The following is a 13,397-nucleotide window of genomic DNA, read 5'->3' on the forward strand; positions in this document are numbered from 1 at the left end:
CAACTTTCTTGTCTGGGTGTCACATCGTTAGGGGTATTTGTCCACGGGTAGGTACTGGCTCGGGGGTTTAGTTAGCTAGTTGAGGGGCTTAGTTAGCTAGTTGAGGGGCAAGGGGCATATTTTTGTAGTGCACATTCAGAGTATTGGTGGGCCAGGTGGGCCAGGGTGCAAGTAAGATGGGTTTGGTGGATGCTAGGGCTCTGAGGGAGGCCCTGGAAATCATCAGCAGGGCGTCAAAGGCCCTGCTGGAAGGGGCGGTGGTGGAGGTCACGGGTGAGGTGGAGTTAGGTGGTGGTAGGCTGCAGCGTAGAGCTGCGGCAGATGGGGCTCTCGCGGCAGTGGTGGCTTGCACCTCCGCGGCGGGGAGAGGGGAGGTTTGGGAATCCAGGGGCAGGAAGATGAGGAGGGAGATAGACAGGAGAGCATCCAGGGGAGAAATGATTTCGGGTGGGGAGCCAGTGAGGGAGGGAGTGAATGATAGCCCTAGGGAAGCTAGGAGTGCTCAAAAAGAGGTGGGTCAAGGGAACCACGGCGGGGCGGTGATGGAGCACAGAAGGGGGTGACAGGGCAGAAGGAAAAGGGGGTAAATACCTGCAGAAGAATGCAGGTGGGAGAAGGAGGGAGAGGTCCCCATCATTTGAGGAGGTTAGAGTGGGGTGCGGAACGGCCCCACCGGGTAGGAGGAGTGAGGGCGGAGGGCGCTGCGCAGCCCCCGCTGTTCAGGTGCAGGTAGAGGGTTTTAGAACGGCCCCTCCTCGGTCAGCGCAAGGAAAGCCTAGAGGGTGCAGCACGGCCCCTAGCGATGAGGATTCCAGGGTGGAGGACGGCACGCCTCGCCTGAGAGAAGAGGACCAGGCAGGGGTTTCTGCGGCCCCGCCGAGAAGACGTCAAAGGAGTGGCGGGGCGGACGCCCCGGGCTCGCACGAAGAAGATCAACTCAACTCGGGCATGAGCTCGCATCCACAATGGTATTTAAGGGGTGATGGAAGTTGGATGGGAGAATTATGTGGGGCAATGGGAGGTAGAAGGTTACAGGGCTGTAAGGGGAAGGGGGGAGGAGAGAAGAAGTTTGAGGTGGGACCTGGAAAGGCAGGTGCACGGTGGTCGGGGGCAAGAGGTCGGGGGAACTGTTGGTGGGGTCAGTCTGCTGACACGTTTTGTCTCCGCAGTAGGAGCGCTCTAAGAAAAGAGATGAGGAGCATCGGTGTGGACACCAGACCGCAGACGGCCTGTGTTGAAAGAGGTAAGCGGGAAAGGGAATGGTCATCTGCATGGCAGAGAGGGGTCACGAGAAGGGGGACGGGAAATGAAGGGTCTGGAAAGAAGTGGTGTACAGGCCATTAGAGCCTTGGGGGATGAGAAGAGCATTTGCTCAGTGGAGGTCCAAACGGACAAGGTGGTGGAGCCAGTGGTGCTCGAGGTGCAAGTGGGAAAAGAAAAGGAGGTTGAAGTGAAAGGCAATGGGAATAAAACTGCCATACATGGGTATAACAAAACCGTTGGGGGCCACTTGATGGCAGCGACCAGGGAGAAGATTCAGGCGGGGGAATTTGTAGATGTTTTTAAGTTGCTCCATAGGGAAGTGAGAGCAAAGGAGGGGTCTAAAGAAGAGGAGAGGGAACTGGCTTCGCGCCCACAGGTCCCGGTGACTACTGAGAATTGGACGTCGGCATTTATCATTTATGCCAGTGTTTATTGTGAAAAATTCCCGGAGCGTTGCGTGGCCCTGCTTAAATATATGGACGTAATCAGGAAGGCTTTAACGAATTTTGGGGGTTTTGCCTGGGTACGTTATGATGAGGAATTCAGGGCGAGAATGGCGGAGGACACGCGGGCGGTCTGGGGGGAGATAGACATGGATCTTTGGCTGCAATGGATGGCTCCAACGAGGCCTGCCCCAACATTGCACACAGCAAGTGGGCTGCCTGTGCCTTACCGGCTCTTTCTTGGTCGCCCCGCCCATGAGGGGGCGGAGGAAGGAGGCAGAGGACAGCCCTCGACAGCATGTTGGGCGTTCAACAAAGAAGGGTGCACGAGGTGGATGTGCAAATTTAAACACGAGTGCAGCAGGTGCGCGGGTCGGCATCCGGTTACGGATTGTTTTCAGGCAGGGGACAGTGGGTCAGGGCGAGGAGCGGGGCAAGGAGGTGTGGGGGAAGGACCGCATGCCAGGTAAATTGGGGTGTGCTGGTAGGTCGGGCTCAGTTTATCCTAAAAGGAGGGGGGAGCACAAGGTTAGATGAAAGGTTTTGGGGGTGATTTAAAGGGGGTAGGAGAGGGGTGAGGAGGAAGAATCGTAGGTAGGGGAGGGCCGCAAGGGGGATGTAACTGTGGAAATTGTTAAGGGATGGTGCCGTCGTTTGGAGGGCATGGTCGACGGTGGCGAAGCCCTCACGCTTGCCGCACGACAAGGTGAGTAAGCTTCAGGCTGCATGGACGGAGGTGCGGGAGCGCCTCTGGTGCAGCAGAGGGAAGTGATGAGATGGGTCTGCATGGACGGGGGTGCACTAGGGCCCCTGGTGCAGCTGGGGGGAAAAAAGTGGAGCAACGAAGCCAGGTGCTGGAAGAGGAATTTATGTGGAATGGTCTGCATGGACGGGGGCGCAGGTTTGGCCCCTGGTGCAGCGGTGGAGAGGAGTAAGGCAGAAAAGGGGGCCTGCATGGACGGGGGTGCACTAGGGCCCCTGGTGCAGGTAGAAAACAGGTGGTAATGGAAGCAAGGAGCTTGAAGATCAGTTATATGGAAGGGACTGCATGGACGGGGGTGCAGGTTTGGCCCCTGGTGCAGTGACGAGAAGATTAATAAAGTTAAGGGCCTGCATGGACGGGGGTGCACGTGGGCCCCCGGTGCAGGGAGGGCAACGCAGGGACAAATTAATAAGGTGATGGAAGGTGGGGTGGGCAAGGGTGAGCAGGAGGGTAATAGTTGGGGGAAAAAGGGGGGCTAAGTGGGTTTAGGTGTATTGTTTAAAGGCTAGGTGAAAGGGGTGAAATATAGGGGGACAGGTAGGAGAGGACCTTGGGGGTTTCCGGAGAGGGTTAAGGAGATGGCCAGAAAGGATAGGGTACTGAGGAAGGTGTTACTAGTGGTGTGGGAAAGGTTAGGAGGTTGGAACTCATTCATTTAGGAGGGGTGCAGCATCTGAAGGTAGCAGGCTGGGCTATTCATAGGAGTAGGTGGAAAGGTTGGGACGCTGGGAGTAAGGGAGATACAAAGGGTGTGCCAGGGACCGGGTCAAACGGAATGTCTTTATAAAATTCTTCAGTAGGTAGCAGGAGTGTTGCATTTATTAGGATGTTGTTGATTTGTAAGTGATTTTGTAATTTCTTTTTCAGATGCTGCTAGGAGGTACGGTCAGATGTCAAAAATCTGGTTTTTGGGTCATTCTAAGGTTAAGTGGATGGGGAAAGAAGCTGAGAAGTGGGTTGTTGGCAGGCAACTGGGGTGCAACTATAAAGATGTTGTGGTAAGATGGTCCGGTTTGGGGGGCTGGGCTGGGATCAGTTGCTTCCTATTTTGGCTGGGTTGAGGGAAACCTATGGTCCTCCAGATGGGGGGATTAGTCTTGGTGGGGAAAATGATTTGGTAAGGGATACGGGGGTGGCTCTTCCTATGAAAATAAAAAGGGTTTTTTGTTATGGGTCCGACAAGTGTGGCCTAAAGCAACTGTAGGGGGGACTAAGTGTTTGCCACAGAGAGTTGGTAGGGGAGCGAGAAATGAGGGTCCGATAGAGCGGGCAAGGAAGGGGATAAACAGAGAGATGGTAGAATTTTGTACATCGGTGGCAGTACATGTTTTGGACCGTAAGGAGATGGTTTAGGAAGGATTGATGAGATTTAGAGAGGATGGGTAAACTTTCTGGTTTTGGGGAACAATCATTATATGGCGGACTTGAGCTCTTGGCTGGGAATTTGGTTGAGGAGTTGGAGGTAGGAAAATTGGTGGGGGGGTGGGGCAGAAAGAACACCTCGGGGGAGGGTTTTTCTGGTGCCGGGGGCATGGCCCCTTTTGATGTGGGGGGAGGGAAGCACAATGGGGGAATGACACGGGAGAGGATGGGGTGGCGCTGTTTGCTCAAGCGGGCCACCACGGGGGAACAGGTATTGAGCCTGGAGGGGCATGGCCCCGGGGAGAAAGTGGGACGCCAGGAAATACGTGTAAGGGGACGGTAGGGTCCAAGGGATAGTTAGGGAGGAAATGGCTTTATTTAATTATTTAATTGTTGGGTAAAAAATGAGAATGTTTAATTATTTAATTGGTTGTTTAAAATATGTCTTTAGTTTGTAAGGCCATGGAGCCAGGTAAGCGTTTAATTGTAAGCTTTGGCCTGTCACATTAAAGCGACCTTTTCCACTTTTAAATGAGTCTGGGTTTTTGTGCAGTAAGCCAAAAGGGGGGCTCCGGGGGGAACGCGAAGCATTTCCCCCCGGGGAGGTTTTTGGCGCTGCACACGGCCAGCGAGTGGCCGTGGGGGGCAGAGCGCCTCCCGAGGGTATTTAAGGGTCCAGGGAAGGTTCGGGAGGCAGGCGACGGTTGGACTTGATGATTGTCCCGCCCTCCCACCCCTTTTATTTTGGGTTAGGTCTGGTGTCTGATTTTATAAAAGGGGGATGGGGGACCATTGTACTTGGTTTCTACGGGGGTTTTTTACGTCCCATGTCAAGTTCTTACTGGGTTTTTGGTCTGTTAAGGAGCTATTATATGGTAGTTTTGTGTGACAGGTCGGGGCATCAGTGAAGTTGTAAGGTACAATTTTGTTGCTGATGTGGCAGGTCAGACTGGCTGCAGGGCATAGGAAGAGGGAGATTGGTGTAGAGGGGGTCTGAGGGGTATTGAAGTAGTCCTGGCTCCGGGGGCATGGCCCCTTTTGATGTGGGGGGAGGGAAGCACAATGGGGGAATGACACGGGAAAGGATGGGGTGGCGCTGTTTGCACAAGCGGGCCACCACGGGGGAACAGGTATTGAGCCTGGAGGGGCATGGCCCCGGGGAGAAAGCGGGACGCCTGGAAAAGGGGTAAGGAGACGGTAGGGTCCAAGGGATAGTTAGGGAGGAAATGGCTTTATTTAATTATTTAATTGTTGGGTAAAAAATGAGAATGTTTAATTATTTAATTGGTTGTTTAAAATATGTCTTTAGTTTGTAAGGCCATGGAGCCAGGTAAGCGTTTAATTGTAAGCTTTGGCCTGTCACATTAAAGCGACCTTTTCCACTTTTAAATGAGTCTGGGTTTTTGTGCAGTAAGCCAAAAAGGGCATTTGCGAACACCTTGTTTTTTTCTCCATTTTACAGGACTTTCCAATTTGGAACGGTATAAAACTTCTTCCACTGAACAGCACAATCCCTGTCACAGGGCGGCCATGTTCTTTTGCTTTGCCCCCCCAAGCCATGACAGAATGTTTATTTAAATTATACAAATTGGCAGAGAGAGATCGTATGTAATCCTGTTTACATGACCTCCAATAATATCAAGAGATCAAACGAAACCCGCTCTGGACATTTTCTGAGGCTGTCAAAGATTATAACAGGAATGATTTACACGATGTACTTTGCTTCGATGAAATGTTTATCTGAACTGTACAGAAACCTGCATCAGCGGGACTACTTGTACACACTGCTACCACCTATGAGTCGAGGTTACAGAAGCCAGGAGTCTGCTTTCTGTTACATGTTGTTTCATATGGGTTAGTGCTTGCTCTGAATAAACCAAGTCTTGTGAGCAGTGGGCAATACTTTCCCATGTTGGCACTCACTGTCCTTCCTCCTGAGACTGCCCAGTATTTCATGAAAATGTGTGTATGTGTGTGTGTGAGGGGAGGGGGGGGGCGGCGGGGGGTGTATGGTTGTGTGTGTGTAAGGGGGAAGGTCATTCTGTGCATTTAATACTTGACAAATGTTTGACAAATATGATTAATCCTACCTGTTACAGTATGCCACTGTCTCTTGTACCAAACGCTGTGATACTCCTGGGACTGGACGTTATCAACATGTTATAAATAAATACAAAATAAATAAGTACATGTCATTTAGTCCCTTCTAATAGTGGATATTACATATGTTGGAGTTTGAAAAAGATTGGTCTTTGATCTCATATATATCAGAATTTAACAATGCCATATTAAAAAAGGCATATATTAAGCATTAGCACCCAGGATGCGGGGAGCAACCAATCAGGTTGCTCGGATTGCAGGCTGAATCCCACGATCGAAGCCCGGGTTAGAAACAACCTGATGGCTGCTTCCCCTGCCTGCTATCTTCCCCCTCCCTGCTTTCCCTTCTACTTAATTTCCTCGTCCCTCGCACCCCCACTTACCTGATGTTTTCAGCGGCACCGATGCCCCCGCTGCCACTGCATCCGCACGTCTTCCTTCTAGCCAACATGGAAATGGAAGAGGAGCGCAGCTTGGAGCCCCATCTTCCATCTCTGCGGCAGCCATTTTGAAACATTATTTGAATATATGAACGGGACTCCAAGAGACGTCCCGTACATTCATCCAACATACATAGCTATCAGCACCCTGGGGTGGCAATAGTAATAATCACCCATTCCTCGGGCTCTGGTCCGTCACCACCAATTATAGCCCATGGAACGGGTGATGTTTGCTAAATTGGCACCTGTAAGGGGGCACCAGCCAATCAGGAAGCTCAATTCACAGACTGAATTTGCTTTTATAAGCCTGCATTCCGAGCAGCCTGCGTTCTTTCTTGACTTCCTTGTCATCAAAGAAAACAGGGTTTCTGAGTGCAGCTTTTCTCAGGCTCTTAACTTGGGCAGCGGCTATTACCAGCAGGGTCGGCCATCCCTCTAGGGTCATATCGCCTCAATAAACCCTGAGACAGTGAGCTATTCCACTTGGTATTAGCTTTAACGAGGACACCGGCAACAGTGCTTGGTTGTAATACTCCTCTGCCAAGGGGTACCCAGCCAGTCTCCACAGGGCTCATCGTTCACAGGTTACCAATTTAGGGGCTGATACATGGAATCTTCCGCACAGAAAATAGGCCACTTGCGCCCAATCTGTGCGCACAACTCTGTTGATTCATGGAATAAAATGAGCAGGACTTTTCCTGGACATGCGTGGAGTTCATGCTGGTCTAGCATGCCTGTGCGAGCTGTCTAGGGCCTTGCGCGAGATTCCGAGCAGTGGGTGGGTGTGGCCTGCACAGAGGGCTGGCAAGGGGGCTGAACACCAGGAATGGGGAATAACTTGTGAAGAAATCGGTGTTCCGAGGGACGACCTGCAGGCAGTCCCTCGCACTTCCACTGTTGCCGGTGTCGCACTTCCACTGTTGTGGGGCAAAAGACATATTCATGGAATCAATCGTGCAACATCTTGGCTGAGACGGGCTACAGGAACATTTTACGTGGGTTTGCACACACTTTTCCTTGCTGAGTTCCAATTTTTCATATGCATGTTGTTGGGGTGACGGATGCAGTTATGGGGGACACTGCAAATGCTCCCCGAGTTGCAGGCCTGCTTATTCGGAACCCCACACACTGTTTGAAGGGTGTGTGTATTCATGCCTGGGGGACTGCGCAAAGGTAGCTGATCTGGCAGTTTCCTGCTTTGCGTGTGTGCGTCTCGGGGACGTTTTCAGCCGGGTCTTGCGAATATGGTTACATTGTGTGAACAATCTATTAATATGCATTGAGCGCAGATTTTCCCAATCGTGCAGGCTAGCGCAGTGGCCTTTTCGACGCACGGCCATTGTGCGATTTCTGCACGTAATTCCATGAATCTGCCCCTTAGGGCCAAATTCACAGAGCGTTTTCAAGTGGGGTTTTACCTTTATAAAACACTTCTGTAAATAGGGCCCTTAGAGTGGTGCTGCACACAAATAGGGTCTGAGTTCAGGCAGAAGGGATCAATTAGGTCATGACAGTGAAGAAGGACAAGCGGAGATGTCTGTATAATGCAGGGCCTTTCCGTTGTAAGAAGAGGGTAGTAGGTCAGGTGTATGGTAGACGAAGATAAAGGAGTGCAACCAGGAAACATGGTAATGGGGCAAGAGAGACCGGGCTGGATGAGCAGGCAAGGTGCTTTGCAAGAGGCAGCAGAGAAGGGAATGGAACACATATGCTGGCATGAAGCAAACAGTAGATTGTGAAACTATGAGCTTTACCAGTGAGAAACGGCCTCACCACACCCACGCCTATTAATTACAAAATACTCTTTCTAACAAGCTTTTAACACTACGCGACATGTTCCCGGATGGTGAGTTCGGGCTTTACTGAAGCGGTGGGGAGGGGCCAGCTTAAACGCCTTCAATGTTACAGGATGAGGGCTGCTTTCTCGGCGAAGTGACCGACATTTCCGCAGAAACCCCAGTCCCATGCATGCATTAGGTCAATAGTGTCAATGGACGGTCACGGCAAGGGGGTCTCTATGCTATATTCATTGGTGCAGACCCATTCCCCATCGCGCAACACGATGAGAGAAATCTGGGAGCGAGACGTGGGCACTCAGATAGATGAGGTCCGCTGGGCCCAGTACTGTCAGCTTACTCGATCAGTGTCCATGAATGCTGGGCTCCGGCTGATTCAGTTCAAAGTTTTAAACCAATTACACTATTCCCCTGCCAGATTAGCTAAATTTGTGGAAAATTGCACAGGTGCCTGCCCCAAATGTGACGCCCCCAATGCGGGGCCTTATCATATGTACTGGTCATGTCCGTTAATTGTGGAGTTCTGGAAGGAAGTCGCGAGGCTCCTTGAAGATATCACGGCCATCCCGGCGACTCTCCTTCCCCTGAAATACTTGTTGGGCGATATAGGCAAAGTAAAGGAAACCACGAGGCGATTATTTAACATTTCTTGCATTATTGCCAAACGCTGTATTCTTAAATGTTGGAAGTCCTCTACCACCCCAACCAGAGCCACTTTCTTAAAAGACCTTTGTATGGTAAATGACAATGAGGAATTATTTGTATTGTCGGTTCCGTCACCATGTCGCCCCAAAGATATTTGGTCATTGCTACGCTTTTACCTGTGCGGCCTGGACTCAGACCCTGATGCAACACCCGGGGCCTCGCCTTGATTTGCAATGTCTACTACTCTTGTACTGGTTGCTCTCATGTCTGAAAACTGTGATGTCTTCCTCTTCCCCTCCTCCCTTTAATTGAAGGCTGTAAAATAATTAAGCTATGTTCTGATATGTTTATAGTGTGTCTTGCTGCTGACCTACTCTCTCAATAAAAATATGTTTTAAAAAAAAATTACAAAATACTCATTGCTGAACCACATTGCTGATAAGACTCCAGGAGAGATTATCAAGAGGTTGCAAGGGGACAGGAACAGTGGCAATCTGTTTGCACCATGTGTGTGGCTTTTCCTTAATAAAGCATGGAGAAAACATATCGTTCTCTATCTCTGCTTGTGAAATAGGAAAAGTGGCAAACTGATGTTGCCTCAAAAGTCTGATCCTTCAAATATGTAAAGCAAAGACAGTGTTATTGGCTTCATTCTGTAGTACATGGGTGCACAACATACGGCCCGCGGGCCAGTTGCGGCCCGCCATGCTCTTTTGTCCGGCCCGCGAGGCACAAAGATGGACAAAACACTGGCCCTCATTGGCTCAGCACACACACGCACCACGTCGCTCCTACGAGCCACGTAATGCGTGTGTGCTGCACCAATGGAGGGCCAGCACTACGGCTGGCTTGGTCCATAAGGCTTGATGCTGGAAGGCATTTCAGCCTTGGACCACGCCAGCCGTAGTACGATTCCAGCGTTCCAGCTTACCTGCCGCTTACCTGCCTTCCAGCATGTCTCCAGTAAGTGGTCTGTTTGTGTTTGTGTGTCGGGTTTGTTTTGCTTTATGTTTGGGTGTGTATGTTGCGATGGGGGGGGTGTGTCGGATGTGTATGAATGTTTGGATTTGAATGTATTTTGTGTGTATGTTGAGATGCGGGTGTGGGGGTGTGTGTCGGATGTGTATGAATGTTTGGATTTGAATGCATTTTGTTTGTATGTTGAGATGCGGGGGTGGAGGGGGTGTTGGATGTGTATGAATGTTTGGATTTCGATGTATTTTGTGTGTATGTTGAGATGCGGGGGTAGAGGGGTGTCGGATGTGTATGAATGTTTGGATCTGAATGTATTTTGTGTGTATGTTGAGATGCGGGGGTGTGTCGGATGTGTATGAATGTTTGGATTTGAAAGTATTTTGTGTGTATGTTGAGATGCGGGGGGTGGGGGTGTGTGTCGGATGTGTATGAATGTTTGGATTTGAATGTATTTTGTATGTATGTTGAGATGCGGGGGTGGAGGGGGTGTCGGATGTGTATGAATGTTTGGATCTGAATGTATTTTGTGTGTATGTTGAGATGCGGGGTGGGGGGGTGTCGGATGTGTATGAATGTTTTGATTTGAATGTTTTTTGTGTGCTGAGTTGGGGGGTGGGGGTTTGGGTCTGTATGGGTGCATGTTTGTGTGTGTGCTGAGTTGGGGGGTGGGGGTTTGGGTCTGTATGGGTGCATGCTTGAGAGTGTGTGTGCTGAGTTGGGGTGGGGGGTTTGGAGTTGGGGGGTGGGGGGTTTGAGTCTTTATGGGTGCATGTTTGTGTGTGTGCTGAGTTGGGGGGTGGGGGTTTGGGTCTGTATGGGTGCTTGTTTGAGAGTGTGCTGATTTGGGGGGGTGGGGGGTTCGGGTCTGTATGGGTGCATATTTGTGTGTGTGTGTGCTGAATTGGGGGGTTGGGGGTTTGGGTCTGTATGGGTGCATGCTTGAGAGTGTGTGTGCTGAGTTGGGGCATGGGGGGGTTTGGAGTTGGGGGGGTGGGGGGTTTGGGTCTTTATGGGTGCATGTTTGTGTGTGTGCTGAGTTGGGGGGTGGGGGATTGGGTCTGTATTGGTGCTGGTGTGTGTGTGCTGATTTGGGGGGTGGGGGGTTTGGTTGGGGGTGAGGAGGCCATGGGGCATAGTGTTTGGTTGGGGGTGAGGGGGCCATGGGGCATAGTGTTTGGTTGGGGGTGAGTGTGCCATGGGGCATAGTGTTTGGTTGGGTGTGAGGGGGCCATGGGGCATAGTGTTTGGTTGAGGGTGAGGGGGCCATGGGGCATTGTGTTTGGTTGGGGGTGAGGGACATGGGGCATAGTGTTTGGTTGGGGGTGAGGGGGCCATAGGGCATAGTGTTTGGTTGGGGGTGAGGGACATGGGGCATAGTGTTTGGTTGGGGTTAAGGGGGCCATGGGGCATAGTGTTGCACTCCAAGAGTGAACCCAATAATAAAGCTAAAACAGGCACAGTTAGGAGTTGTTCATCTTTGGCTTTTTTGAGGAAACCTGGCTCAACGAAGGCCATACTCCTCTTGGGCAACCCAAATAGCAAACTGTAGCAGTCCAAAATAAAGGCATGTCCAATCTAGGGTCAATAAAATATATGTAAGTTAATTAAACAGGTGAGGTACAATAACTAAATAGAAATAAATTATAACAATGGAAAATGTGTAGTACAAAATGTAAGTTTGAAATGCAAATAAAAATCGCTACCCCTCAAAAACATTCTTTTTTCATGTGTTTAGTACAAATTGGGGGTTTAAAAAGCCTCCTGCCACGACCCGCCTACCGCCCCGCCCACATTTACTTTTTGGCCCACTATAGCCCTCATGTAAGGTACTTTCGGCCCTCTGTCAAAATCAGTTGTGCACCCCTGCTGTAGTACATAAAAACAACTCACATTGCACAGAATCAGTTTATTCCATTTTTTTATCTGGTTAAAAAAATCCAATTTATGGTCAACATTACGTTTGAAGAAGAAACTATTTGATCTTTCCCCTCTTTTGGAAATACAACGAGTTAAAGGGGTGGGGCGAAAGCTTCAGAAGCTTCACATTTCACAGAAGTTTGGCAAGTTCCTGACATAGCCCTCATTATGGGTCCGGAGGAAACCATGCCAGTAAAACCGGCAGGTGGCCTCTGGACCCATAATGATTTACCTCCGCCTAACTTGCCGGAATGACAGGGGCATTACAGCCCTGGTTCTCCGGTAAATCAGGCGCTGGTAAAATGTTGATTGCCACCACGGGAATGGGGACCACGGAAGCACCGTGGATGTCTGCGGGTGGGTGCCGTTCTGCCCGCAAGGTCTGTCCCTGGCGGCCAGTACAGCACCGCCGGCAGACTCGGACCGGCAAACCTGTAATGAGGGCCAATGTCTATTAATACCTGTGCTAAGGCCATGCACAGGCCAAGCAATGCATATTTACTCATGCAGTGGAATTATGTAATGCAATCTAAAGAGAATATTTACAAAGAAAAGTACCACCACCCATCGTTCATGTGAATCCTGGGAGTCCTCCTGATCACACAGGAACACAAAAAGAATGTGATAACAAAGCATGGAGGACTTTATGCACAATGCAGTAGTGCTTATTGGATATGGAGGAAAAACATAAACCCGACTTTCATGCAACAGGATATCAAAGACACGCCATACTCAATAATCAGAGCAAAGGATGACTGCAGGGCAGGGACGGGAACTGTAAGAAACGCCAACAAGGAGCAAAGTAAACTAGAGCAGGGAATAAAGAATGACAAAACACAGTAAACCTCTCCCTGCTAGATCCAGCACCAAGAAACCTCTACATTCGGAACAAGCTCTGCTCTGCTTCTGTGGGCGACAGGCATGTGACTGTGTGAGACTTTTAGTAGCACTTATCCCTGGCCAGGTTATTGCAGACACTGCTTCCTGATGCCCTCTATTTCCTTGTCTTAGCACTGCTTTTCTGCACTTATGTTGCTTGGCCTTCTAGCTCTTTGGCTCATTCTCCGGAGCTCCTTCTCTTGCACCTTTACTTGTCCAAATGCACCAAGAACCGTGAGAGACCTTTTTTGTATACTCTCCTTTGTCATTGTTTACCCTATGCAGCCCTTCCTCTTGGGGCACCATGAAGCAATCCTTGCATTGCAGCTGGTGCCATGCAGAACACCAAGACATACATAACTACTCATTACTAAACTAATGTACACATTATTACAATTGAGTTGTGATATCATAGTATCTGCTGCCAGAGACAACACACAGCATGAAAAGTATCTCTCCAGTTGTCAATAAAACACCTAAGACAATGGGCTTCATTAGTAGTGTGGCGGTCCAGAGACAAGGGTGCCGGTAAGCTACCGGCATCCTTGTTTCCGGACTGGCACATTCCGAGTCTGCCTGCCCGGGCTGCTGCATCCGACAGGTCTGACGCTGCCGGGTGCAGAAGCCCTGGGAGGCAGACTGATCATGCAAGCACCGGCACCATTGGTAACGGTGCTGGTGCTTCCGTGAACCTATCTCAGTGGACCGTATACCATAAAGACAACTTTTAAATGTATTTTTTTTTAAAGCTTAAAATGTGTGTAACTTCATATCAATTCGTCTTTGACAGAAAACATGGTATATTTATTGCACA

This window comes from Ambystoma mexicanum, chromosome 5q (assembly GCF_040938575.1).
Source record: "Ambystoma mexicanum isolate Mex_15411 chromosome 5q, UKY_AmexF1_1, whole genome shotgun sequence".
In the NCBI taxonomy this organism is placed as follows: Eukaryota; Metazoa; Chordata; class Amphibia; order Caudata; family Ambystomatidae; genus Ambystoma; species Ambystoma mexicanum.